Below are 24,817 nucleotides of genomic sequence, written 5' to 3'. Positions count from 1 at the left end.
GCTGTGGATGGTTCAGAAATAGGCATATAATTTATACCAAGTAAAACTTTTCCCAGATTTTTACCACTGGAATTTTAATGGCAGATTTTTTAAGTCAATGATTATAAAGATTATGCAAATCTAAAGCTGCTGTTGATCATTTTTAACATGTGAGGACAACCTGCCTAAAAATTAATTCAGTAGAGCAAATTAGAAATTAGAAGTGGATTTCAGCTATGCCTGAGAACAGTCATATTCCTGGATTTTCCAGCTATAGAAGCTAATACATTCCATTTTTAATTTAAGTTATGTAAGATGGATTTCTATTGCTTGAAATTGAAAGGGTCTTTAATAATACATCCTTTTGGGGGCACCTGGGTGGCTCAATCAGTTAAGAGTCCGACTCTTGATCTCAGCTCAGGTCTAGGATAGAGGGAGGATGGCAGCATAGGAGGACTCCGGGCTCGCCGCGCGTCCTGTTGAGCTCAGCTCAGGTCTTGATCTCAGTGTCATTAGTTCAAGCCCCACATTGGTCTCCATGCTGGGCATGAAGCCTACTTAAATTAAAAACAAAACAATATTTAGTAATACATCCTTCTTGAAACTCTTCTTATGGCTTCTGTGATTTTAACCTATCCTATTTTTCTCCCACTCTCAGACTTTCAGACTCCTGTATAAGTGTTCCTTTTCCACCTTAAAAATGTTGCATAAGATTCCTTTCTTGGTCCTCTTCTCACTCTAGACATTCTCTCTGTGTGAGCTCATCCAATAATAATAATAATAATAATAATAATAATAATAATAAGTATAGATTTTTTAGTATATATAATTTCATATATATACATAATTTTCTCGTTGTGACTATCCTGCAAAGTATAATTGTTTCCATTTCACAGAAGTAGAAACTGAGTCTAAATTGAATAATTTGTTCTAAATCACAGGGCTAGGAAATGTTAGAGGTAGAATTTGAAACTGGTATCTCTGATTCAAATGCCCATAATATTTTTAACACATTTATTCATTTATCAAGTATTTGAGTTCTTAGTATGTTTCTGACACTGTTATAACCACTAGGAGATCAGTAGTAACTAACACAGAGTCCTTGCATTAATATGTTTTAATTTCTAAAGTGTGTTAGAAACAGATTATTTTCCTAAAAAAATCCATGGGTTTAGCTAATGCAATAAGGCAAATAAAGGAAGTAAAAGTTATAAAGATTGTAAAGAATAAAGTGGAAATATCTCTTTTTTTGCAGATGACATAATTCAGTAAGGCAATTGATATAAATTTAGCAAGGTTTCTACATACAAAGTCAATACACAACACACACAAAAAACTATTATGAGTGTTTTGCTTATCTTGATTCTTAGCTTATTGGGGATGGTAACTGGAACCCATTGTCTGCTCCTGTTGCCAGCACCTTCTACTGATAGCCACCATGCATGAGTGCATCTCCATCCACATTGACCAGACTGGTGTCCAGATTGGCAATGCCTGCTGGGAGCTGTATCGCCTGAAACATGGCATTCAGCCCGATGGCCAGATGCCAAGTGACAAGACCATTGGGGGAGAAGATGACTCCTTCATCACCTTCTTCAGTGAGACAGGTGCTGGCAAGCATGTGCCCAGGACAATGTTTGTAGACTGGAACCCACAGTCATTGATGAAGTTCACACTGGCACCTACTGCCAGCTCTTCCACCCTGAGCAACTCATCACAGGCAAGGAAGATGCTGCCAATAACTATGCCTGAGGGCACTACACCACTGGCAAACAGATCATTGGCCTTGCCTTGGACCAAATTCAGAAACTGGCTGGCCAGTGCACAGGTCTTCAAGGCTTCTTGGTTTTCCACAGCTTTGGAGGTGGTACTTGTCTGGGTTCACCTCCATACTGATGGAATGTCTCTCTGTCGATTATGACAAGAATTCTAAGCTGGAGTTCTCCATTTACCCAGTCCCCCCAGGTTTTCACAGATGGAATTGAGCCCTACAACTGTATCCTTACTACCCGTACCACCCTGGAGCATTCTGACTGTGCATTCATGGTAGACATCAAGGACATCTATGACATCTGTCACCCAACCTACACTAAACTTAACCACCTTATTAGCCAGATTGGTCTTCTATCACTGCTTCCCTCAGATTTGATGGAGCCCTGAATGCTAATCTAACAGAATTCCAGACCAACCTGGTGCCCTATGTCTGTACCCACTTCCCTCTGGCCACATATGCCCCTGTCATCTCTGCTGAGATATCCTACCATGAACAGCTTTCTGTAGCAGAGATCACCAAGGCATGCTCTGAGCCAGCCAACCAGATGGTGAAATGTGACCCTCCCCATGGCAAATATACGGCTTCCTGCCTATGACTGCCCAAGATGTCAATGCTGCCATTGCCACCATCAAGACTAAGTGTAGCATCCAGCTTGTGGATTGGTGCTCCACTGGCTTCAAAGTTGGTATTCATTACCAGCCTCCCACTATGGTACCTGGTGGAGACCTGGCCAAAGTACAGTGACCTGTATGCATGCTGAACACCACAGCCATTGCTAAAACCTGGGCTCACCTGAACCACAAGTTTGACCTAATGTATGTCAAGAATGCCTTGTTTACTGATATGTGGGTGAGGGTTTGGAGGAAGGAGAGTTTTCTGAGGCCCATGAAGACAGGGGTGCGCTCTTGAGAAAGATTATGAGAAAGTTGGTGTGGATTCTTCTTTTTTTTTTTTTTTTTTTTTTTTTTTAAGTAAGCTTCATGCCTAGCACAGAGCCCAATATGGGGCTTGAATTCACGGCCTTAAGATCAAGACTTGAGCTGAGATCAAGAGTCAGATATTTAATAATCTGAACCATCCAGGTGCCCTGGTTGGTGTGGATTTTTTTGTAGGAGAGGGTAAAGAAGAAGGAGAGGAAAGCTAATTACCATTCCTTTCAGTCCCATAACATGTCACACTCAGAACTTTAGATTCAACATTCACTGACAAGCATTAAAGGTTTCTGGTTAGATTGTCTTCACTTTTCACTGTGATCATGTCTTACTTTTCTATGTGTACCTGTGAGATTTTTCCATCATGTCTCAAAGTAAAGGCTTTAAGAAAGAAAACAAAGGGGTTCCTGGGTGGCCCAGGTGGTTAAGTGTCCAACTCTGGATTTTGGCTCAGGTCATGATTTCACAGTCATGAGATCAAGCCCTGTGTTGGGCTTCATGCAGGGCATGGAGCCTGCTTAAGATTGTCTCTCTCCCTCTCTCTCTGCCCCTCCCCTACCTGCACACATGCACACGCTTGCTCTCTCAAAAAAAAAAAAAAAAAACAAGTATATTTCTATACATATTAGCAACAAATAATTAGAAAATAAAAACTTTTAAATACCATTTTAATAGCATCAAAAACATTAACTATCTAGAAATAAATCTAACCAAAAATGAGCAAAACCTCTATACTGAAACTATTAAGCTTTGCCAAAAGAAATTAACTATGTTCAAATAAATGAATATACACACCTTACTCATGAATTACAAGATTTAATACATATTGTTAAGATAGTAGTTATCCCTCAATTGACCTCTAAATTCAGTGTGATTCTAATCAAAATTTCTGCAGGGCTCTCTGTATATGTCTGTGTGTGTATAAATTGACAAGTTGATTCTAAAATGTATGTGGAAATGCAGAAGATCCAGAAAAGCCAAGGAAATCTTGAAGAACAAAGTGGAAGGATTTATAACAGCAAATATCAAGATTTGTAAGAGAATTACAAAAATTAGGATGGCATGATAATGGCACAAGGATGGACAAGCCAGTAGATCAGAATAGTCCAATTGAAAGTCCTGTATTGAAAACAGGAGGTGTTCTCAATAACGATGCCAAATGGAAAACATGTATTTTGAGTCCTACCTTACCTGACACACAAAAATAAATTATACATGTATTTTAGATCTAAATGTGAATGATAAAACAATAAATCATTTTAGAAAAATACATTGGAGAATATTCTCATGATTTGGGAGTAGGCAAAGATTTCTTAAGCAAAATGCAAAAAATACCAATGATAAAAAAAATTCAGAAGTAGACATTAAAATTAAGAACTCCTATTCATCAGAAAACACCATTGAGAGAGTGAAAAGGCAAGCAAGGTATGAGAAAAGTTATTTACAATACCTTTGTTCATCAAAGGTTTTCATCTGACTGTATAGAAAACTCCTACAAATCAATAAGACAGACAACCCAACAGAAAAGTGGACAATAGATATAAACAGATACTTCATTTAAGAGAACATTCAAATAGCCTATAGATAGAGGAAAATGTGTTCCAGTTTATGACTTACCAGGAAAATGCAGATTAAAATCACAAGATAAAATTATGTGTTCAGCAGAATAACTTAAAAAACAGACAATGCCAAATGTTGGCAAAGATATGGAATACAGGAATTTTCGTACATTGCTGTTGGGAATCTAAACTGGTACAATTTCAGAAAACTGTTTGCCACTATTTATAAAGCTGAATGTACCCCATGATCAGCATTTATACTCCTAGAGAAGTGAATCTATATGTCTACCAAATGACATGTAGAGAATGATTATGGCAACTTTTTGTTCTAGTCGAATATGGAGACTATTAAAATGTCCATCATTAGTAGAATGAATTTAAAAATTATGGTATATTCATACAGTAAAATACATGCATCAACGAATAACAACTACTGCCATGCAATATGGATAAAAGTGGTTAAAGGGCACTTTATTTTTTTTTTCAATATATGAAATTTATTGTCAAATTGGTTTCCATACAACACCCAGTGCTCATCCCAAAAGGTGCCCTCCTCAATACCCATCACCCACCCTCCCCTCTCTCCCTCCCACCCCCCATCAACCCTCAGTTTGTTCTCAGTTTTTAACAGTCTCTTATGCTTTGGCTCTCTCCCACTCTAACCTCTTTTTTTTTTTTTTCCTTCTCCTCCCCCATGGGTTTCTGTTAAGTTTCTCAGGATCCACATAAGAGTGAAAACATATGGTATCTGTCTTTCTCTGTATGGCTTATTTCACTTAGCATCACACTCTCCAGTTCCATCCACGTTGCTACAAAGGGCCATATTTCGTTCTTTCTCATTGCCATGTAGTACTCCATTTTGTATATAAACCACAATTTCTTTATCCATTCATCAGTTGATGGACATTTCGGCTCTTTCCATAATTTGGCTATTGTTGAGAGTGCTGCTATAAACATTGGAGTACAAGTGCCCCTATGCATCAGTACTCCTGTATCCCTTGGGTAAATTCCTAGCAGTGCTATTGCTGGGTCATAGGGTAGGTCTATTTTTAATTTTCTGAGGAACCTCCACACTGTTTTCCAGAGTGGCTGCACCAGTTTGCATTCCCACCAACAGTGCAAGAGGGTTCCCGTTTCTCCACATCCTGTCCAGCATCTATAGTCTCCTGATTTGTTCATTTTGGCCACTCTGACTGGCGTGAGGTGATATCTGAGTGTGGTTTTGATTTGTATTTCCCTGATGAGGAGCGATGTTGAGCATCTTTTCATGTGCCTGTTGGCCATCTGGATGTCTTCTTTAGAGAAGTGTCTATTCATGTTTTCTGCCCATTTCTTCACTGGGTTATTTGTTTTTTGGGTGTGGAGTTTGGTGAGCTCTTTATAGATTTTGGATACTAGCCCTTTGTCCGATATGTCATTTGCAAATATTAAAGGGCACTTTAAAAGTGGTTATTGGGCAAAGGAGAGGAGTTAAGATGACAGAGCAGCATGGAGACCCTGAGCTTGTCTTATCCCTGAAGTGCAGCTAGATCCGCACCAAACCATTTTGAACACCTAGGAAATTGATCTGAGGATTAACACAACAATATACTTAACTTGAGCCACAGAACTCAGCAGGTATGCGGTGAGGAGAGGTAAACTGGGGGAGACTAAAGCTGAGGAAGGTAAGGAGCTGTTTTTGCGGAGAGAGGACAGAGAAAGAGAAAGGGGAGAGTGCACCCGTAGGGATAGCACAAGAAAAGCACTTCCCTGAAAGTAGCTGGAGAGAAAGAGAGAGAAAGAGTGAAAACACTCACAGGGGACTGAACAGGAAATCTGTCTGCAAAACCATTGCTAGGAAGAAAGGAGAGGGTTTCAATACCACCTGGATTCTATAAACAGTGGAGCACAGAGTCTGAAGGTTCGGAGCTCAGTGCCTGGTGGTGCTCTGGTGAGGAACTAGGGCAAATCCCCAGGAACAGGCAGTGGTCTGAGGGGTCCACATGCCACATGGAGAGAAGTGGTCCCCCTGCTTGGAGTACATTTGGTAGAGGCCACACGGCCTCCCCACAGGCAAAGGTCCAGCAGACCCTGGAGAACAGCCACATTTGCTGGTATTGGGACAAAGACGGCAGAGTGTGGTGAAGCCTGGCACTGGCTGTGTGCTGTTATCTGCCATAATCTCTGAAACTCTGCTACTGTGTGATTACATGAAAGTTTTCTGGGGGCAAACCCAGGCATTACTCAGTGATACACTCCCCCCAAAGAGTTGGCTCATGTCCAAGCCACAGGGGTCTCTGAAGTGTGGGGTTTTGAAACACTCCCCCATCTGAAATAGAACTCTGGAGGGAGGTGTCACCTGGAAGGTGGACAGCTTGGACATGGACAAAGTAGAGGTGGGGAATGGATGGGGGCCTGAGAGAAGGAGGGGTGCACCGGTTGGTGAGAGCGAGAAGTTCCTGCTCCAAAACTAGAGGGCAGGGTGAAGCCATTTCCACCTCTACTGCAGGCACACTCATGCACACCACACTGATCCACCCAGGTAAGCTAAGCAGCGCCACCTAGGGGATAATGGAGCCATTACACCAAGCCCCTCTCAACTGCGCCCTCTAAGCACACTCCCCACAAGACCAACACAAGTCACTTCACCTGCTTAGTGTATGGAATATAGAGGGCTTCATAGTTTCAGTTCTAGGCAAAACTGGGTGTAACTTTATTTGGGTTTCATTAGTTTGCTGGTTCAGTTATTTGTTCGTTTTCTTTGCTTCTGTTTTTGCTTAAATTATTTTTTTTTCTTTCTTTCTCTTTCTTATATACATGAAGAGAAAATTTTATTTTTATTTTTTACTTTAAAAAATTTTAAAATTCCATTTCATTTTCTTTATTTCATTTATTCTATTTCATTATATAATATTTTTAATTTGTAAATTTTTTCTTTTATTTTATTTTTCCTTTTCCTTCCTTTTTTTCTCTATTCTATCAAGCATCTTTCAACAAGCAGACCAAAATACACCTAGGATCTAGCTTCCTTTATTTGATTTTTTGTTTTGTTTTTCATTTTTTAATTTTAATTTTTAATTTTAATTTTTTTCTTCCTCCAAAATGACAAAATGAAGGAATTCACCCCACAGACAGAACAAGAAGAAATGACAGCCAGGGGCTTAATCAACACAAATATAAGCAAGATGTCTGAACTAGAATTGAGAACCACTAGCTGGGGTTGAAAAAAGCATAGAATCCCTTTCTGTGGAGATAAAAGAAATAAACCATAGTCAGAATGAAATTAAAAATGCCATAATTGGGATGCAATCTCAAATGGATGCCATGATAGCAAGGATGAAGCAGAGCAGCAAATCAGCGATATAGAAGATAAAATTATGAAGAATAATGAAGCAGAAAAAAAGAGGGAAACAAAGGCAAAAGATCACTATACAAAACTTAGAGAACTCAGTACTTATTGAAAAGGAATAACATCTTAATCATAGGAGTCCCAGAACATGAAAAGAGAGAAAAAGGGGCAGAAGGTTTATGTGAGCAAATTATTGCAGAAAACTTTCCTAATCTGGGGAAGGACACAGACATCAAAATCCAAGAAGCATAGAGAACTCCCATTAGATTCAACAAAAATCAACCATCACAAGGCACATCACAGTCAAATTCACAAAATACACAGACAAGGAAAGAATTATGAAAGAAGCAAGGGGAAAAAAGTCCTTAACCTATAAAAGAAGACAGATCAGGTTCACAGCAGACCTATCCACAGAAACTTGGCAGGCCAGAAGAGTGACAGAATATATTTGACATGCTGAATCAGAAAAATATGCAGCCAAGAATTCTTTATCCAGCAAGACTGTCATTCAGAATAGGAGAGATAAAGAGTTTCCTAGACAAAAACTAAAGGAGTTAGTGACCACTATACCAGCCCTGCAAGAAATTTTAAGGGGGACTCTTTGAGTGGAGAAAAGACAAAACAAAACAAAACAGACCAAAAGCAACAAAGACTAGAAAGGACCAGAGAACATCAACAGAAACACTAACTCTACAGGCAACAAAATGGCACTAAATTCATATCTTTCACTATTCACTCTAAATGGACTAAACCCTCCAATCAAAAGACATAGGGTATCAGAATGGATAAGAAAACAAGATCCATCTATATGCTGCTTACAAGAGACTCATTTTATACTTAACGATGGCTTCAGATTGAAAGCAAGGGGATGGAGAACCATCTATCATGCTAAAGGACATCAAAAGAAAGCCAAAGTAGCCATTCTTATATCAGACACACTAGATATTAAAATAAAGACTAACCATAGATGAAAAGACATTATATCATAATTAAGGGGTCTATCCACCAAGAAGATCTAACAACTATAAATATTTATGCCCCCAACTTGAGGTCCCCAAATATATAAATCAATTAATCACAAATATGAAGAAACTCATCAATAATAATACCATAATAATAGGGAACTTCAACACCCCACTTACATCAATGGACAGGTCATCTAAGCACAAAAGCAGCAAGGAAACAATGGCTTTGAATGACACACTGTACTGGATGGACTTAACAGATATATTCAGAACATTTCATCCTAAAGCAGCAGAATACACATTCTTCCTGAGTGCACAGGTAAAATTCTCCAGAAAAGATCACATACTGGGTCACAAATCAGCCTCAACAAGTACAAAAAGATTGAGATCAGGGGCGCCTGGGTGGTGCAGTCGGTTAAGCGTCTGACTTCAGCCAGGTCACGATCTCGCGGTCCGTGAGTTCGAGCCCCGCGTCAGGCTCTGGGCTGATGGCTCAGAGCCTGGAGCCTGTTTCCGATTCTGTGTCTCCCTCTCTCTCTGCCCCTCCCCCGTTCATGCTCTGTCTCTCTCTGTCCCAAAAATAAATAAACGTTGAAAAAAAAAAACCAACAAAAAGATTGAGATCATAACCATGCATATTTTCAGACCACAACCCTATGAAATTCAAAATCAACCACAAGAAAAAAACTGGAAAGACCATGAATACTTGGAGATTACAGAACATCCTACTGAAGAATGAATGGGTTAACCAAAAAATTAAAGAGAAAATGAAAATAGGACAGCCCAAAACCTCTGGGATGCAGCAAAGGTGGTCATAAGAGGGAAGTGTATAGCAATCTAGGCCTTCCTAAAGAAGGAAGAAAGGTCTCAGAAACTCAACCTAATGTTACACCTTAAGGAGATGGAAAAAGAACAGAAAATAAAGCCCAAAACCAGCAGAAGGAGGGAAATAATAAAAATTAGGGCAGAAGTCAATGATTTGGAAATTAAAACAACAAAACAAAACAACAACAACAACAACAACAGTAGAACAGATCAGTGAAACCAGGAGCTGGTTCTTTGAAATAATTAACAAAATTGATAAACTCCTAGCCATATTGATCAAAAAGAAAAACAAGAGGACCCAAATAAATAAAATCACGAATGAAAAAGGAGAGATCACAACCAACACTACAGAAATACAAACAATAATAAGAGAATATTATGCCCAATTATATGCCAACAAATTGGGCAATCTGGAAGAAATGGACATATTCCTAGCAACATATCAACTACCAAAACTGTAACAAGAAGATATGGAACATATGAACAGACCCATAACCAGTAAAGAAAATGAATCAGTAATCAAAAATCTCCCAAAACATAAGAGTCCAGGGCCAGATGGCTTTCTAGGGGAATTCTACCAAACATTAAAGAAGAGTTGACACCTATTCTTTTGAAACTGTTCCAAAAAGTAGAAATGGAAAGAAAACTTTGAAACTCATTCTTTTTTTATTTTAATTTTATTTTTTTTAAATTTACATCCAAATTAGCATATAGTGCAACAATGATTTCAGGAGTAGATTCCTTAATGCCCCTTACCCATTTAGCCCATACCCCCTCCCACACCCCCTCCAGTAACCCTCTGTTTGTTCTCCATATTTATGAGTCTCTTCTGTTTTGTCCCCCCCTCCTGTTTTTATATTATTTTTTGTGTACCTTCCCTTATGTTCATCTGTTTTGTCTCTTAAAGTTCTCATATGAATAAAGTCAGATGCTTTTTGTCTTTCTCTGACTAATTTCACTTAGCATAATACCCTCCAGTTCCATCCACGTAGTTGCAAATGGCAAGATTTCATTCTTTTTGATTGTTGAGTAATACTCCATTGTATAGATACACCACATCTTCTTTATCCATTCATCCATCGATGGACATTTGAGCTCTTTCCATACTTTGGCTATTGTTGATACTGCTGCTATAAACATGGGGGTTCATGTGTCCCTTTGAAACAGCACACCTGTATCCCTTGGGTAAATACCTAGTAGTGCAATTGCTGGGTTGTAGGGTAGTTCTATTTTTAGTTTTTTTATTTTTAAAAAAAAATTTTTTTTCCAACGTTTATTTATTTTTGGGACAGAGAGAGACAGAGCATGAACGGGGGAGGGGCAGAGAGAGAGGGAGACACAGAATCGGAAACAGGCTCCAGGCTCTGAGCCATCAGCCCAGAGCCCGACGCGGGGCTCGAACTCACGGACTGCGAGATCGTGACCTGGCTGAAGTCGGATGCTTAACCGACTGCGCCACCCAGGCGCCCCTCTATTTTTAGTTTTTTAAGGAACCTCCATACTGTTTCCCAGACTGACTGCACCAGCTTGCATTCCCATTCAAAACTCATTCTATGAGGTCCGCATTACCTTGATTCCAAAACCAGACAAAGACTAAAACGGAGAACTACGGACCACTAAAAAGGAGAACTATGGATCAATTTCCCTGATGAACATGGATGCAAAAATTCTCAACAAGATACTAGCAAACTGGATCCAACAATACATTAAAAAATTATTCACCACACACACAAAAAAGGACAAGACTCACATGATCCTCTCAATAGCTGCAGAAAAAGCATTTGACAAAATACAGTATCATTTCTTGATAAAAACCCTTAAGAAAGTAGGAATGGAAGGACCATACCTCAAGATCATAAAGGCCATATATGAAAGACCCACTGCTAATATCACCCTCAATGGAGAAAACCTGAGAGCTTTCCCCCTAAGGTCAGAAACACAAGGATGTCCACTTTCACCACTGCTATACAACATAGTGTTGGAAGTCCTTAGCCTCAGCAATCAGACCATTCAAAGAAATAAAAGGTATCCACATCAGCAAGGAGGAAGTCAAACTTTCACTTTATGCAGATGACATGAACTGTACGTGGAAAACCCAAAAGACTCTGCCAAAAAACTGCTAGAACTGATAGATGAACTCAGCAAACTTACGGGATATAAAGTCAATGTACAGAAATCATTTGCATTTCTATATACCAATAATGAAGCAGCAGAAAGAGAAATCAAGGAATGATTTGTAAATGATCCCACTTATAATTTCACCAAAAACCATAAAATACATAGGAAGATACTTAGCCAAAGAAGTGAAAAATCTATACACTGAAAACTTTAGAAAGTTCATGAAAGAAATTGAAGAAGACACACAAAAAATGGAAAAATATTCCATGCTTAACAGATTGGAAGAATAAATATTGTTAAAATGTCAATGCTACCCAAAGCAATATACATATTCAATATAATTTCTATCAAAATAACACCAGCATTCTTCACAGAGCTAGAATAAACAATCTTAAAATTTGTATGGAACCAGAAAAGACCCAGAATAGCCAAAGCAATCCTGAAAAAGAAAACCAAAGCTGGAGGCATCACAATTCTTGACTTCAAGCTGTACTACAGAGCTATAATCATCAAGATAGTATGGTACTGGCACAAAATCAGACACTCAGATCAATGGAACAGAATAGAGACCCAGAAATGGACCCACAAATGTTATGGCCAACTAATCTTTGACAAAGGAGGAAAGAATATCCAATGGAAAAAAAGACAGTCTCTTCAGCAAATGGTGTTGGACAGCGATATGCAGAAGAATGAATCTGTACCACTTTCATACACCATACACAAAAATAAATTCAAAATGGATGAAACACCTAAACATAAGACAGGAAACTGTCAAAATCCTAGAGGAGAAAACAGGCAAAAGCTTCTTTGTCCTGGGCCACAGCAACTGCTTACTTGACATGTCTCCAGAGGCAAGAGAAACAAAAGCAAAAATGAACTATTGGGACCTCATCAAGATAAAAAACTTCTGCACAGAGACGGAAACAATTAGCAAAACTAAAAGGCAACCGATGGAATGGGAGAAGATATTTGCAAGTGACATATCAGATAAAGGGTTAGTATCCAAAATCTATAAAGAACTTATCAAACTCAACACCCAAAAAGCAAATAATCTAGTGAAGAAATGGGTGGAAGACATGAATAGACACTTTTCCAAAGAAGACATCCAGATGGCTAACAGACTCATGAAAACATGCTCAACATCACTCATCATCAGGGTAATACAAATGAAAACCACAATGAGATAGCCACCTCACACCTGTCAGAATGGCTAACATTAACAACATTAGGCAACAACAGATTTTGGCAAAGATGCAGAGAAAGAGGAACTTTCTTATTGTATCTTTTGATGGGTAAAAGTTACTAATTTTGATGAAGTTCAGCTTATCTATTTTTTCTTTTGTTTAGTATGCTTTTGATGTCCTATCCATGAAGTCATTGTCAAATCCAGTGTAATAAAGATTTTCCGCAAGTTTTCATCTGACAGTTTTATAGTTTCAGCTCCTAAATTTAAATCTTTAATTAAATTTGTGTTCATTTTTGTATATGGTGTAAAGGTCCAGCTTTCCACCTCCTTTGCATGGGATATCCAGTTATCCTAGCATCATTTGTTGAAAAACTGTTCTTCCCTCATTGAATGGGCTTAGAACCTATTGAATATATATACATACACATATTTACTTACATATATAAATATATATATGTAGATTTATTTCTGGGCTGCCTATTCAATTCAGCCAGTCTAGGTCTGTCCTTATGCCTCTACCATACTGTTTTATTTTTTATTTAAAAAAATTTTTTTAACGTTTATTTATTTTTGAGACAGAGAGCATGAACGGGGAAGGGTCAGAGAGAGAGAGGGAGACACAGAATCTGAAACGGGCTCCAGGCTCTGAGCTGTCAGCACAGAGCCTGACACGGGGCTTTAACTCACGAACTGCGAGATCATGACCTGAGCCAAAGTTGGACACTTAACCTACTGAGCCACCCAGATGCCCCTCTACCATACTGTTTTAACTACTTTAGCTTTGTAGTATGTTTCAAAATTGAGTAATGTGAATCTTCCAAGTTTATTCTTTTTAAAGACTCTTTTGGCTATTCAGGGTCATTTGCAACTCCATATGAATACAAGGACCAACTTATCCATTTCTTTGAAAGAGACAATTGGAATTTTGATAAAATTGCATTGAATCTATAGATCCCTTTGAGTAGTATTTATATCTTTACATGTTAAGTCTTCCTATCCATGAACACGGGATTCTTTTCACTTCTGTATGTCTATAATTTTTTTCAGCAATGGTTTGTAGTTTTCAGCATTCAAGTCTTCCATCTCTTGGTTAGATTTATTCCTAAGTCTATAATTCTTTTAGATGCTACTGAAAAAGGAGTTGCTTTCCTAAACACAGAAACACAACTGACTTTGTGTGTTGGTATTGTATCTTGCAAACTTGCCAAATTCATGTTATTAGCTCTAGTAGCTTCTTTTTCAAGATATTCTATATATAGGGTCATCTCATCTGTAAATATAGGGGTTTTTTTCTTTCTGACTTGGATGCCTTTTAATTTATTTTTCTTTTAATATCTCTCTAATATATCTGTCTAGAACTTCCAGGACAATGTTGAATAGCAGCCGTGAAAGTGGGTATCCTTGTCTTTTTCCTGATCTTAATTAAGTCTTCCACCACTGAGTATGATGTTAACTGTGGGTTTTTAAATAAATATCATTTATTATTTTGAGGAATTTCCCGTCTGTTCCTAGTTTTCTGAGAAGTTTATTTTATTTTATTTTATTTTATTTTATTTTATTTTATTTTATTTTATTTTATTTTATTTTATTATCTTATTTTTATTTTTATTTTATTTATTTTTTTTTATATATGAAATTTATTGACAAATTGGTTTCCATACAACACCCAGTGCTCATCCCAAAAGGTGCCCTCCTCAATACCCATCACCCACCCGCCCCTCCCTCCCACCCCCCATCAACCCTCAGTTTGTTCTCAGTTTTTAACAGTCTCTTATGCTTTGGCTCTCTCCCACTCTAACGTCCTTTTTTTTTTTTTTTTTTTCCTTCCCCTCCCCCATGGGTTCCTGTTAAGTTTCTCAGGATCCACATAAGAGTGAAACCATATGGTATCTGTCTTTCTCTGTATGGCTTATTTCACTTAGCATCACACTCTCCAGTTCCATCCACGTTGCTACAAAAGGCCATATTTCATTTTTTCTCATTGCCACGTAGTATTCCATTGTGTATATAAACCACAATTTCTTTATCCATTCATCAGTTGATGGACATTTCGGCTCTTTCCATAATTTGGCTATTGTTGAGAGTGCTGCTATGAACATTGGGGTACAAGTGCCCCTATGCATCAGTACTCCTGTATCCCTTGGGTAAATTCCTAGCAGTGCTATTGCTGGGTCATAGGGTAGGTCTATTTTTAATTTTCTGAGGAACCTCCACACTGCTTTCCAGAGCGGCTGCACCAGTTTGCATTCCCACCAACAGTGCAAGAGGGTTCCCGTTTCTCCACATCCTGTCCAGCATCTATAGTCTCCTGATTTGTTCATTTTGGCCACTCTGACTGGTGTGAGGTGATACCTGAGTGTGGTTTTGATTTGTATTTCCCTGATAAGGAGCGACGCTGAACATCTTTTCATGTGCCTGTTGGCCATCTGGATGTCTTCTTTGGAGAAGTGTCTATTCATGTTTTCTGCCCATTTCTTCACTGGGTTATTTGTTTTTCGGGTGTGGAGTTTGGTGAGCTCTTTATAGATTTTAGATACTAGCCCTTTGTCCGATATGTCATTTGCAAATATCTTTTCCCATTCCGTTGGTTGCCTTTTAGTTTTGTTGGTTGTTTCCTTGGCTGTGCAGAAGCTTTTTATCTTCATAAGGTCCCAGTAATTCACTTTTGCTTTTAATTCCCTTGCCTTTGGGGATGTGTCGAGTAAGAGGTTGCTACGGCTGAGGTCAGAGAGGTCTTTTCCTGCTTTCTCCTCTAAGGTTTTGATGGTTTCCTGTCTCACATTTAGGTCCTTTATCCATTTTGAGTTTATTTTTGTAAATGGTGTGAGAAAGTGGTCTAGTTTCAACCTTCTGCATGTTGCTGTCCAGTTCTCCCAGCACCATTTGTTAAAGAGGCTGTCTTTTTTCCATTGGATGTTCTTTCCTGCTTTGTCAAAGATGAGTTGGCCATACGTTTGTGGGTCTAGTTCTGGGGTTTCTATTCTATTCCATTGGTCTGTGTGTCTGTTTTTGTGCCAATACCATGCTGTCTTGATGATGACAGCTTTGTAGTAGAGGCTAAAGTCTGGGATTGTGATGCCTCCTGCTTTGGTCTTCTTCTTCAAAATTCCTTTGGCTATTCGGGGCCTTTTGTGGTTCCATATGAATTTTAGGATTGCTTGTTCTAATTTCGAGAAGAATGCTGGTGCAATTTTGATTGGGATTGCATTGAATGTGTAGATAGCTTTGGGTAGTATTGACATTTTGACAATATTTATTTTTCCAATCCATGAGCAGGGAATGTCTTTCCATTTCTTTAAATCTTCTTCAATTACCTTCATAAGCTTTCTATAGTTTTCAGCATACAGATCCTTTACATCTTTGGTTAGATTTATTCCTAGGTATTTTATGCTTCTTGGTGCAATTGTGAATGGGATCAGTTTCTTTATTTGTCTTTCTGTTGCTTCATTGTTAGTGTATAAGAATGCAACTGATTTCTGTACATTGATTTTGTATCCTGCAACTTTGCTGAATTCATGTATCAGTTCTAGCAGACTTTTGGTGGAGTCTATCGGATTTTCCATGTATAATATCATGTCATCTGCAAAAAGCGAAAGCTTGACTTCATCTTTGCCAATTTTGATGCCTTTGATTTCCTTTTGTTGTCTGATTGCTGATGCTAGCACTTCCAGCACTATGTTAAACAACAACGGTGAGAGTGGGCATCCCTGTCGTGTTCCTGATCTCAGGGAAAAAGCTCTCAGTTTTTCCCCGTTGAGGATGATGTTAGCTGTGGGCTTTTCATAAATGGCTTTTATGATCTTTAAGTATGTTCCTTCTATCCCGACTTTCTCAAGGGTTTTTATTAAGAAAGGGTGCTGGATTTTGTCAAAGGCCTTTTCTGCATCGATTGACAGGATCATATGGTTCTTCTCTTTTTTGTTGTTAATGTGATGTATCACGTTGATTGATTTGCGAATGTTGAACCAGCCCTGCATCCCAGGAATGAATCCCACTTGATCATGGTGAATAATTCTTTTTATATGCTGTTGAATTCGATTTGCTAGTATCTTATTGAGAATTTTGGCATCCATATTCATCAGGGATATTGGCCTGTAGTTCTCTTTTTTTACTGGGTCTCTGTCTGGTTTAGGAATCAAAGTAATACTGGCTTCATAGAATGAGTCTGGAAGTTTTCCTTCCCTTTCTATTTCTTGGAATAGCTTGAGAAGGATAGGTATTATCTCTGCTTTAAACGTCTGGTAGAACTCCCCTGGGAAGCCATCTGGTCCTGGACTCTTATTTGTTGGGAGATTTTTGATAACCGATTCAATTTCTTCGCTGGTTATGGGTCTGTTCAAGCTTTCTATTTCCTCCTGATTGAGTTTTGGAGGAGTGTGGGTGTTCAGGAATTTGTCCATTTCTTCCAGGTTGTCCAATTTGTTGGCATATAATTTTTCATAGTATTCCCTGATAATTGTTTGTATCTCTGAGGGATTGGTTGTAATCATTCCATTTTCATTCATGATTTTATCTATTTGGGTCATCTCCCTTTTCTTTTTGAGAAGCCTGGCTAGAGGTTTGTCAATTTTGTTTATTTTTTCAAAAAACCAACTCTTGGTTTCGTTGATCTGCTCTACAGTTTTTTTAGATTCTATATTGTTTATTTCTGCTCTGATCTTTATTATTTCTCTTCTTCTGCTGGGTTTAGGCTGCCTTTGCTGTTCTGCTTCTATTTCCTTTAGGTGTGCTGTTAGATTTTGTATTTGGGATTTTTCTTGTTTCTTGAGATAGGCCTGGATTGCAATGTATTTTCCTCTCAGGACTGCCTTCGCTGCGTCCCAAAGCGTTTGGATTGTTGTATTTTCATTTTCGTTTGTTTCCATATATTTTTTGATTTCTTCTCTAATTGCCTGGTTGACCCACTCATTCGTTAGTAGGGTGTTCTTTAACCTCCATGCTTTTGGAGGTTTTCCAGACTTTTTCCTGTGGTTGATTTCAAGCTTCATAGCATTGTGGTCTGAAAGTATGCATGGTATAATTTCAATTCTTGTAAACTTATGAAGGGCTGTTTTGTGACCCAGTATATGATCTATCTTGGAGAATGTTCCATGTGCACTCGAGAAGAAAGTATATTCTGTTGCTTTGGGATGCAGAGTTCTAAATAGATCTGTCAAGTCCATCTGATCCAGTGTCTCATTCAGGGCCCTTGTTTCTTTATTGACCGTGTGTCTAGATGATCTATCCATTTCTGTAAGTGGGGTGTTAAAGTCCCCAGCAATTACCACATTCTTATCAATAAGGTTGCTTCTGTTTATGAGTAATTGTTTTATATATTTGGGGGCTCCGGTATTCGGCGCATAGACATTTATAATTGTTAGCTCTTCCTGATGGATAGACCCTGTAACTATTATATAATGTCCTTCTTCATCTCTTGTTACAGCCTTTAATTTAAAGTCTAGTTTGTCTGATATAAGTATGGCTACTCCAGCTTTCTTCTGGCTTCCAGTAGCATGATAAATAGTTCTCCATCCCCTCACTCTGAATCTAAAGGTGTCCTCAGGTCTAAAATGAGTCTCTTGTAGACAGCAAATAGATGGGTCTTGTTTTTTTATCCATTCTGATACCCTATGTCTTTTGGTTGGCGCATTTAATCCATTTACATTCAGTGTTATTATAGAAAGATTCGGGTTTAGAGTCATTGTGATGTCTGTATGTTTTATGCTTGTAGTGATGTCTCTGGTACTTTGTCTCACAGGGTCCCCCTTAGGATCTCTTGTAGGGCTGGTTTAGTGGTGACAAATTCCTTCAGTTTTTGTTTGTTTGGGAAGACCTTTATCTCTCCTTCTATTCTAAATGACAGACTTGCTGGATAAAGGATTCTCGGCTGCATATTTTTGCTGTCTAGCACCCTGAAAATCTCGTGCCAATTCTTTCTGGCCTGCCAAGTTTCAAAAGAGAGATCAGTCACGAGTCTTCTAGGTCTCCCTTTATATGTGAGGGCACGTTTACCCCTTGCTGCTTTCAGAATTTTCTCTTTATCCTTGTATTTTGCCAGTTTCACTATGATATGTCGTGCAGAAGATCGATTCAAGTTACGTCTGAAGGGAGTTCTCTGTGCCTCTTGGATTTCAATGCCTTTTTCCTTCCCCAGTTCAGGGAAGTTCTCAGCTATTATTTCTTCAAGTACCCCTTCAGCACCTTTCCCTCTCTCTTCCTCCTCTGGGATACCAATTATGCGTATATTATTTCTTTTTAGTGTATCACTTAGTTCTCTAATTTTCCCCTCATACTCCTGGATTTTTTTATCTCTCTTTTTCTCAGCTTCCTCTTTTTCCATAACTTTATCTTCTAGTTCACCTATTCTCTCCTCTGCCTCTTCCATCCGAGCCGTGGTGGTTTGCATTTTGTTTTCCATTTCCTTTAAAGCGTTTTTCAGCTCCTCGTGACTGTTCCTTAGTCCCCTGATGTCTGTAGCAAGAGATTCTCTGCTGTCCTGTATGCTGTTTTCCAGCCCAGCGATTAATTTTATGACTATTATTCTAAATTCACTTTCTGTTATATTATTTAAATCCTTTTTGATCAGCTCATTAGCTGTTGTTATTTCCTGGAGATTCTTCTGAGGGGAATTCTTCCGCTTGGTCATTTTGGATAGTCCCTGGTGTGGTGAGGGCCTGCAGGGCACTTCCCCTGTGCTGTGGTGTATAACTGGAGTTGGTGGGCGGGGCCGCAGTCCGACCTGATGTCTGCCCCCAGCCCACCGCTGGGGCCACAGTCAGACTGGTGTGTGCCTTCTCTTCCCCTCTCCTAGGGGCGGGATTCACTGTGGGGTGGCGTGGCCCGTCTGGGCTACTTGCACACTGCCAGGCTTGTGATGCTGGGGATCTGGCGTATTAGCTGGGGTGGGAAGGCAAGGTGCACGGCGGCAGGGGGGGCAGGCTTAGCTCGCTTCTCCTTAGGTGATCCACTTCAGGAGGGGCCCTGTGGCAGCCGGAGGGAGTCAGATCCGCTGCTGGAGGTTTGGCTCCGCAGAAGCACAGAGTTGGGTGTTTGCGCGGAGCGAGCAATTTCCCTGGCCGGAGCCGGTTCCCTTTGGGATTTTGGCTGGGGGGTGGGCGGGGGAGATGGCGCTGGCTAGCGCCTTTGTTCCCCGCCAAACTGAGCTCTGTCGTCCGGGGGCTCCACAGCTCACCCTCCCTTTGTCCTCCAGCCTTCCCGCTTTCCGAGCAGAGCTGTTAACTTATGACCTCCCAGACGCTAAGTCGGGCTTGCTGTCGGAACACAGTCCGTCAGGCCCCTCCGCTTTTGCAAGCCGGACTCGGGGGCTCTGCTTGGCCGGCGAGCCGCCCCTCTGCCCCGGCTCCCTCCCGCCAGTCCGTGGAGCGCGCACCGCCTCGCCGCCCTTCCTACCCTCTTCCGTGGGCCTCTCGTCTGCACTTGGGTCTGGTGACTCCGTTCTGCGAATCCTCTGGCGGTTTTCTGGGTTATTTAGGCAGGTGTAGGTGGAATCTAAGTGATCAGCAGGACGCGCGGTGAGCCCAGCATCCTCCTACGCCGCCATCTTCCCAGAATCCCTATTATCTTATTTTTAAATCATGAAATGGTGTTGGGTTCTGTCAAATACCTTTTCTACATCAATTGAGATGATTATGTGTTTTTTCTTCCCCCTTCATTCTATTTACTTTTCTTGTGATGTCTTTATCTGCTTTTGGTATCAGAATAATGCTGGCCTCATAGAATGAGTTAGAAATTATTCTGTCCCCTTCAGTTCTTTGGGAAGATCTTGGTAAGGATTGATTTTAATTCTTTAAATGTTTGATTGCACTGGAGAAGCAATATGGTCCAGACCTTTTCTTTGTTGGCAGAGTTTTGATTCCTAATTCAATCTCTTTACTTGCTAAAGTATGTTGAGATTTTCTATTTCTTTTTGAGTCAGTTTAGATAACTTTTGCGTTTCAAGGAATTTGTCCATTTATTCTAGGTTATTCTTTTTATCTCTGTGAGATTGGTGATAATGTTTCCATTTTCATTTCTTAATTAATTATTTTATTGAAGAGAGAGCACCCATGAGTTGGGGAGAGGGACAGAGGGGCAGAGGGAGAGGGAGAGAGAGAATCTTAAGCAGGCTCCAAGCTCAGCACAGAGTCTGACACGGGGCTTGATCCTACAATCCTGGGATCATGACCTGAGCCCAAATCAAGAATTGGACACTCACCTGACTGAGCCACCCAGGCACCAATTTCATTTTTTGTTTTAGTTATTTGTGTCTCTTTTATTCTTTGCCAGTCTAGCTAAAGGTTTGTCAATTATGTTGATCTTTCCAAAGAACTAACTTCTGATTTTATTGATTTTCTCTACTGTTTGTCTATTCTCTATTTTGTTTATCTCCACTCTAATCTTTATTATTTCTTTCCTTCTGCTTCAGTTCTGAGTTTATTTTGCCCTTCTTTTTTTAGTCCCATAAGATATAAAGTTAGGTTATTGATTTTGATGTTTTTTTTTAATGTAGTCACTTACACCTATAAATTTCCCTTTGAGCACTGCATTCACTGCATCCTGTAAGTTTTGGTATGTTGTGTTTTCATTTTCATTCATCTCTAAGAATTCTCTATTTCCCTTCTGATTTCTTCTTTGGCTCATTTGTGTTTAAGAGTGTATGTTTTAATTACCACAGATTTGTGATTTTTCCAGGTTTTCTTTTGTTATTGATTTCTAACTTCATCCTGCTTTGGTCAAAGAAGATGCTTTATGTGATATCTGTGTTTTTAAGTTTATTGAGATTTGCTTTATGGCCTAACATATGGTCTATCTGAAGGATATCCCATGTGCATTTGAGGAGAATGTGAATTCTGCTTTGTTGGGTAAAATGTTCTCTATATGTCTGTTAGGGATAGCTAGTTAATTTTTGTATATGATGTGAGGTAGAGGTCCAACTTAATTTTTTCCCCATGTGGATGGCTAGTTGTTATAGGCATCATTTGCTGAAGAGAAAAAATTTTCCATATTGAATGACCTTGGCACCTCTGTCGAAAATTAGTTGGTCATGGACATATGGGTTTAGTTCTGGACTTGTAATTCTTTTTAAAAAATTTTTTTTAATGTTTATTTTTGAGAGAGAGACAGAGCATGAGTGGGGGAGGGGCAGAGAGAGAGGGAGACACAGAATCCAAAGCAGACTCCAGGCTCTGAGCTTTCAGGACAGAGCCCGATGTGGGGCTTGAACCCACAAACTCTGAGATCATGACCTGAATCAAAGTTGGACACTCAACCGACTGAGACACCCAGGCACCCCTGGACTTTTAATTCTATTACATTTACTTATGCCTATCATTATTCCAGTGCCAAAATTTTTATAGTTTTCTTCATATTGGTCTTAACACATTTTTTGTTAGGTTTATCTCTAGATATTTTCAAGTTTTGTTGCTATTATAAGAAGAAATTTTGAAAAATTATATTTTTAATCAGTTATTGCTAGTACCCAGGATATCTCTGTCCCTATCATCTATCTATCTATCTATCTATCTATCTAACAAATGATAAACAATTTCTTAAAAATGTTGATTTAAGCATATGCAAAGGTGACTTCAACCTCAACTGGCTCAATACTGATGGAACTAATTTGTTTAATGATATCAGAAGGCCTGTGCAAATCAATGAGTTGCTTATGGATCCTCATCTGAAAATGATCCCAAGTCTTAGAACCTTCGTCACAAAGAGTTTTTCTTACAGTTATTCTCAAAGTTTTGGTAGGCATCTGAACTGGTCCTTTCACTTTGCAATTCTTTACTTTTGCTCTTCTGATCAAGTAAGCCAGCACATACCTTCTCCAAAGATTTTACACTGTGGTTTGTTAGAGTATTCTAATTTGGTGAATTGCCACCTCTGGTTCCATGGGTGTCTTCCCAGCATCTTTAAAAGCCATGGCTGCAGTGGATTTCCTGATCAACTTGTTCCTCTGAGACAGTCAACAGCAGTGAGTCAGGAGCAGGAGCCAGATGTCCAGAGCTTTACTATAGTGCCGACTGCATCTTCCTCAAAAGACTTTTGTATTTTAATCATGTATCTTGCATTGATTATTTGGTGCTTAAAAAAAAATTGTGATAAAATGCACATAATATAAAATTTACCATTTAAACTATGTTGGGGTGTACAGTTCAGTGTCGTTAAGTAAATTCACATGTTGTACAATCATCACCACTATCTAGTTCCAGCAATTTTTCATCATTCCAAACAGAAATTCCATTTGGTAAGCCTTTAAAGTGCAAGATTTGTTTCTTTCTTCAGGGTTACAAGATTTTCTTGCATTATCTCTTTGAATATTTCCTTGTCTCTATACTCTTGACTCACTCCATTTAACACTTGTATAAGATGAATATTAAAAGTTCTGAATCTATCCTCCTTTCTCTTTGCCTTTTTTATCTGCTTTGGCTTAGCATTCCAGTTTGCTCGTTAGTTGTTCAGTATTTTCTGATCTTCAAGTCAATGTATTGATGGTTTTGTTGGCAACAGTAATTCTCTTTCATTCCCAAGTGATTTCTCTTTTTTTTGGTTCATTTAGTTTCTTTTTTAAAGATCATGACCTGAGCCTAAGTCAGATGCTTAATGGACTGAGCCACCCAGACACCCCTAGTTTCTTTTTTAAAATAAACTATTATTGTTTATTTTTAAATAGTGAAGTCTGTCAGCAATTCATTTTGTCTCTATGTAGAGGCATTATCCTGCCTCTCTAGCCCAAACCCGCTTGTCCCAATACAGGGGTGAACACCTCTGATGCCTGATGGTTAGCTCAAATGGGGATGAAGGTACACAAATGGTCAGTGATTCCCCTGCTACCCATATCCACATCCTTTAAACTTGGGGTGCCTCAAAGTTGCCCCCCAATTTCACAGTGATTTTCTCTTGTTTTTTTTTAATCCTATAGTTTTATCAATCAATCTGATTCTCCCTATCTTACATTTTTCAGAAAAGTTCAAAAGTTCTGACTACTGAAGACCCCCTTCATAATTGCCATGATTGACAGTTTTCTCATGTTTATATCACACACACACACACACACACACACACACACACACACACACACACACTTTTTAGTCATTTCTAGGTATTTTAGTAGATAGGGAATGTAAGTGCCTGTTCTTACTCTACTCTCTTGGTCTAATATCTCCATGTTGCATTTAAAGATTTTAAAAAAATGTTTATTTATTTTTGAGAGAGAGAGCGAGAGAGCAGCAGCAGCAGCAGCAGAGAGAGGGAGAAGCAGAGAGAGAGGGAGACAGAAGATCCAAAGCAGGCTGTCTGCTGTCAGTGCAGAGACGGATGCAGGGCTCAAACTCACGAACCGTGAGATGATGACCTGAGCCAAAGTTGGACACTTAACCAACTAAGCCACCCAGGTGCCCCACTCCATATTGCATTAAAAAATTTTTTTTAAATATTTATTTATTTTTGGGAGACAGAGAGACAGAGTGCAAGCAGGGGAGGGGCAGAGAGAGAGGGAGACACAGAATCTGAAGCAGGCTCCAGGCTCCAAGTTGTCAGCATAGAGCCTGACGCTGGGCCTGAATCCTTGAAGTGTGGGATCATGACCTGGGCCAAAGTCAGACGCTTAAGCGACTGAGCCACCCAGGCACCCATATTGCATTTTTAAAATGAAAATCTGGAAGAGGCTGGAAATAACAAGCCTCTCTTCAAGAGAGAGTAGACTCTCTTCACTGCCTACTCGGCAGAAATTTACTCACCTTTTTGCCTGACAACTAAACCTCAATTCTGTAGCAGGTGGAAATCACTTGATACCATAGAACTTGTTCTTTTTTTAAATTAATTAATTTATTTTGAAAGAGAGAGAAGAGAGAGAGAGAGAGAGAGAGAGAATCCCAAGCAGGCTCTGCACAGTGCAGAGCCCAAATTCACGCACACGGTAAGCTGAAACCAAGAGTCAGGCGCTTAACCAACTGAACCACCCAGGTGCCCCCAGAGAACTTGTTCTAACCCCTAACATGAAGGAATAACTTATGATTAGTCAAAATTATTCATAGTAATTCTCTTTCCCTTTACCAGTTACTGGTCTAGGGGTAGACATGCAACTCAATAAGGCCAATGAAATGTAAAGGAAAATCTTAGAGTAGCAAGTCTGAGGTATTCTATTCTTATATAATAAAACAGAACCATAAGA

At 39.3% G+C, this 24,817-nt stretch overlaps 1 protein-coding gene and 1 pseudogene across 1 annotated transcript in view; both read left to right on the top strand.

The window, feature by feature from the left end:
* The window catches only part of EFCAB5 (EF-hand calcium binding domain 5), a 208,014-nt gene that overhangs the window by 41,438 nt on the left and 141,759 nt on the right, over positions 1 to 24,817 (top strand). The gene's annotated exons all lie outside the window — the stretch shown is intronic.
* LOC124513084 (tubulin alpha-1B chain-like) lies at positions 1,418 to 23,662 on the top strand (annotated as a pseudogene).

The sequence above is a fragment of the Lynx rufus genome, unplaced genomic scaffold (assembly GCF_022079265.1).
Source record: "Lynx rufus isolate CCGP_SWC_20201006 ecotype Redwood Valley unplaced genomic scaffold, mLynRuf1.p SCAF_18, whole genome shotgun sequence".
Classification (NCBI taxonomy): domain Eukaryota; kingdom Metazoa; phylum Chordata; class Mammalia; order Carnivora; family Felidae; genus Lynx; species Lynx rufus.
Note: the sequence above shows the minus strand (reverse complement) of the source record. Positions and strands in the feature narration are given on the sequence as shown.